Genomic DNA, 5,223 nt, shown 5'->3' with positions numbered 1-5,223 from the left:
AGCCCAGACTGAACTGAACAGATGCGCCAATTTTAGGGGAAAAATAAATAAAAAAAAAATAAAGAACATAGGGAAAGATCAAATTGAATGCAAGAGCAAAGGAGAGGGACCGATTGCGCCAATTCCCCATTTTAAGCCAAAAGGCATGGGTCCAGCACCAAACTGTGCTGTTTTATTCTGCTATTAAAATCACCTTTTGTTTTAAACACCATTTTCACTTCTGCATCTTTTAAAAAACTTAAAAAAACTTTCAAATGCTCTCTCATCTCTCTTCCCATTTCAGTCGGACGCCGCCTCCATCAAGATCCCAGGCGCCATGGTCGCCGACGGCACGAGCATGACTCCGGTAAGACCCCTCGTTCCTCTCTTATACTTCGTATTTGTATTCAATCCGACTTTTGTATTTTTTTTATTCCCCTTTTTTTCTTCTCCTTTTGATTAATAATCTGTGTAATACAATCCCTCTTCTTTTGTATTCGAAAACAGAAAAAAAACTTATTTACAATCGGTTTTTCCTCCTAAAATACAATCGATCCTTCTCTAAAATCCCCCCTTACAAATGATAGATTTTGGCTTTTTAAAGCCGATCTACCAAACATTCATTCCACATTTTTTGTTTTTGTTCCTTTGTTTATTTTTTCTTCCATCATCGCATGCTTTCTCTTGCTGTTGTTTTTGTCTCTGTTGCAGGTGCCATGTGACGCGTGGAAGAGGCGACGGTCAGGGCGTGATGGCCGAGGTGGCATGCATGGGAGGAACGGCGGCTATAATGCTTTGGTGGCTAGGGTTCTTTTTTAGCAGAAAATATTTTGTGGGCTAGGGTTTGATGTAAATTGGGCTGTTTAATATTGTAAATGGGCTATTTATTTTGGACTCTTTTTTATTGTTTTGGGTTTTGTTATTTTTTATTTGTCTGGGCCAAAAATTGGCCATTACAGTGCCCCTCTTTGCTCATTGTCGTGTAACGAGAATGGAGCAAAGACTCAAAAATGGCCAATTTTGCTTAGTCTCGCTGAATCTTAACTTCTTGGTACTTCTTTTCTTCTAATAGCCTCGTTTTATCCTACTGCATCTTCAGGGGCATAGGAATTGTTGCTTTGATTCACTCCATTGCAACTTCAGAGATTTGAGGAGAAGAGATTTGTAGCCTCGATCTTCTCTACTAAAACTTCAATTAGCTTCACTGTAACTTCAAGGATATAAAATCTGTATCTTCGATTAACTCTAATCTTTATTCTTTACTCGGCATGTAATCCTGAGCTCAACTTATTTCTCGCAATATGAATTGACCCTTTTTTAAAAACAGACATTAAAACAGAAATAGCTCAGCACGTGAGCTAAGACTCAACTCACCTCTCGCAATATGAGTTGGTTTTTTTGAAACTTAATTTGAAAAGCAGATTTTGAAAATACCTCAACATATGACCCAAGGCTCAACTCACCTCTCGCAATATGAGTTGATTTTTTGGAAAGTAGAATTTGAAAAGCATAAATTGAAAAACGAAAAATTGAAAATACCTCAGCGTGCGAGCCGAGGCTCAACTCACCTCTCGCAATATGAATTGTTTTTTTTTTAAAAAGCAGAACTTGAAAATACCTCAGCGTGTAAGCCAAGGCTCAACTCACCTCTCACAATATGAGTTAATTTTTTTTGAGAAGCAGAAATTGAAAAAAAACGTCTATTGAAAATACCTCGGCGTATGACCTGAGGCTCAATTCACCTCTAGCAATATGAATTAATTTTTGAAAACATAAATTGAAAATACCTCGCTATACGACCTGAGACTCAATTCACCTTTAGCAATATGCATTGATTTTTGAAAACATAAATTGAAAAACAGAAATCGAAAATACCTCAGCATGTCCTGAGGCTCAACTCACCTCTCGCAGTATGAGTTGATCTTTGCCAAACAGTAATTGAAAATACCTCAGCGTGCCCCGAGGCTCAACTCACCTCTCGCAATATGAGTTGATTTTTGAAAACATAAATTGAAAAACAGAAATCGAAAATACCTCAGCATGTCCTGAGGCTAAACTCACCTCTCGCAGTATGAGTTGATTTTTGCCAAACAGTAATTGAAAATACCTCAGCGTGCCCCGAGGCTCAACTCACCTCTAGCAATATGAGTTGATTTTTTTGACAAAAAATAATTGAAAATACCTCAGCGTACCTCGAGGCTCAACTTACCTCTCGCAATATGAGTTGATTTAGAAAACAGACATAAAAACAGAAATTGAAAGTGACTCAACACGTGAGCCAAGGCTCAACTCACCTTTCGCAATATGAGTTGATTTTTTTGAAAGTAGAATTTGAAAATACCTCGGCGTGCCCCGAGGCTCAACTCACCTCTCGCAATATGAGTTGATTTAGAAAACAGACATAAAAACAGAAATTGAAAGTGACTCAACACGTGAGCCAACGCTCAACTCACCTTTCGCAATATGAGTTGATTTTTTTGAAAGTAGAATTTGAAAATACCTCGGCGTGCCCCGAGGCTCAACTCACTTCTCACAGAAATGAAACATCCACATAACAAAAGATGTCATCTGGTGGAGCTCAAGTGTCTTTTCCTTGATTCAGTATAACTAACATTGCATCCTCTTGCTCCGCTGGAGTACCTGTATATGTCATTCATGATGTTATCATGATATGCACATGTTTGTCTTAAATGCCTTTATGCCTACATGATTATGCTATGAGCTTTAGGCATGTTTGTCATATATCCCATTTTCGTCACAGTTTTTGATAATCCGCGTTCATTGCTTCGACTCTTGACTTTCTCTTCAGTACCCGCACCCGTCTTCAAGCTTCACGAATAATCTGTGTTTTTCAGATATCACCCTTTTGCCCCTGGTTGAGCTTTGTCCTTGCGTTGAGGCTCTTGTACTTATCAAATTCTTACCCGGGTAATGCTTAACATTTCTTTTGTTTAGAGTATGTCATTTCACTATTTATCATGTAAATGAACCACATAATGATATGCATGGTCAGGTAGGGACAAAAGGATACCTCACATTTATTCATTTCAAATGTAGCAAACAAAGAAAGTTAACCAATGATAGTAAAAGAGTGTCATAAAGAGAAAAGGGATTGCATTCAATGAATACAAATGCTCTAGATATTTAATACATGAAGTCTTCCACGTTCCTCAATCAAGAATCTTTTCGAGCATGGCTTTTTGCGTAGAAGATTTCGAGCTTTCAGAAATGCTTCAAATACTGTAGTCTCACTATTTGACCCACCGTTCAAAACGCCTTACTTTTTAAGCCAGTGTTTGCTTCATTAGAACGCCCTTTCGGGTTTTCATCCTAATCTTTTGTGTTAATCAAGACGCCCTTTTCGGGTTTTCGCCTTGATCACCCTTTTTGTTTTTTTTTTGTTTTTTTTAGGCATAATATTTCTTCACAGCATCTGAGTTCACTGGATTTGGTGACTCCTTCCCATCCATCTCAGTGAGAATTAAAGCTTCACCCGAGAATGCCTTCTTTACGACGTATGGTCCTTCCCAATTCGGTGCCCATTTTCCTCGTAGGTCTCTTTGTATTGGGAGAATCTTTCTCAGCACGAGTTCTCCTTCGTGGAATTCTCTTGGCTGTACCTTCTCATCATGAGCCGCGATCATTCTCTTCTGGTACATCTGTCCATGACAAATTGCCTTTAGACATCTTTCTTCGATGAGGTTTAACTGGTCATATCGAGCTTGAACCCATTCTGCTTCCTCTAATTTTGGCTCCATTAAGACTCGTAGAGAGGGGATCTCAACTTCGATAGGTAGCACAGCTTCCATTCCATAGACCAGAGAGAAAGGAGTTGCCCCCGTAGATGTCCGTACAAATGTGCGATATGCATACAAAGCAAATGGTAGCTTCTCATGCCAGTCTTTATATGTCTCGGTCATTTTCCCAATAATCTTTTTAATATTCTTGTTGGCCGCTTCAACAGCTCCGTTCATCTTTAGGCGATAGGGCGAGGAGTTATGATGCTTTATTTGGAATTGCTCACACACTTCTTTCATCATCTTGTTGTTCAAATTCAAGGCGTTATCTGAAATGATTCTTTCAGGCAAACTATATCGACAAATGATTTACTTTTTCAAAAACTTGCAAACCTCAGTCTTCGTCACATTGGCAAATGATACAGCTTATATCTATTTTGTAAAGTAATCAATAACCACAAAAATGAATCGGTGTCCATTAGAAGCTTTTGGGGAAATTGGCCCTATAACATCCATGCCCCACATAGAAAAAGGCCACGGAGAAGTCATGACGTGAAGGGGCAAAGGGGCTACATGAATTTTATCACCATAAATTTGACATTTGTGGCATTTTCATGCGAAATTAATACAGTCACTTTCCATCGTCAGCCAGTAATATCCGAATCTCATAATCTTCCTAGCCATAGTGAAACCATTGGCATGTGTCCCACAAATTCGTTCATGGACATCCTTAAGTATTTTTCTAGCTTCAACAGCATCTATGCATCTCAAGAGCACCTGATCTTTTCCTTTTTTTATACAGGATGTCTCCATCAAGAACGAATCCCGCTGCCATTCTTTTGATTGTTCTTTTGTCGTTCTCGTTTGTTTGTTCGAGACACTTTTGATTCTTGATATATTCTAAGACATCATGGAACCATGGTCGTCCATCTGTCTCTTTTTCAATGCTGAAACAATGTGCAGGGACTTCATATATGCTTATTTGAAGAGGCATTATTTTTGTTTCTCTGTTTGCTTTGACCATTGAAGCCAAAGTGGCCAGGGCATCAGCCAATTGGTTTTCTTCTCATGGGAGGTAATTAAAAGTTATTTCTTTGAATTCTTTAATCAACTCTGCCACTAGATCACTGTATTTAACCAGTTTCGAGTCTCTTACTTCCCAATCTCTACGGATTTGGTAAATCACCAAGGCTGAGTCTCCGTATACCTCTAAAGTTTTGACGTTTCGTTCAATAGCTGCACGAAGTCCCATGATACATGCCTCATATTCCGCTAAGTTATTAGTACAGAAGAAGTTCAGCCTGGCAGTGAGTGGGTAATGGTTCCCTTCTGGTGATACTAAGACCGCTCCAATCCCATGCCCCAATACGTTCGATACACCATCAAAGCTCATCTTCCATGACTTCTTTTTTGATGACTCGTCCTCTTTTTCTGTAATGCACATCAAATCTTCATCCAGGAAATCAAATCCCAATGGCTCATATTCATCCATTGTTCGGGTTGCCAA

General features: G+C 39.0%; 1 long non-coding RNA gene across 1 annotated transcript; it reads left to right on the top strand.

The window, feature by feature from the left end:
* The first annotated feature begins 220 nt into the window (after positions 1 to 220).
* LOC121206077 (uncharacterized) lies at positions 221 to 1,043 on the top strand. The gene is made up of 2 exons (XR_005901062.1): positions 221 to 346; positions 691 to 1,043. It is a non-coding gene; the product is annotated as an uncharacterized lncRNA (long non-coding RNA).
* Positions 1,044 to 5,223: the final 4,180 nt, after the last annotated feature.

Source organism: Gossypium hirsutum, chromosome A09 (assembly GCF_007990345.1).
Source record: "Gossypium hirsutum isolate 1008001.06 chromosome A09, Gossypium_hirsutum_v2.1, whole genome shotgun sequence".
NCBI classification, from domain to species: domain Eukaryota; kingdom Viridiplantae; phylum Streptophyta; class Magnoliopsida; order Malvales; family Malvaceae; genus Gossypium; species Gossypium hirsutum.
Note: the sequence above shows the minus strand (reverse complement) of the source record. Positions and strands in the feature narration are given on the sequence as shown.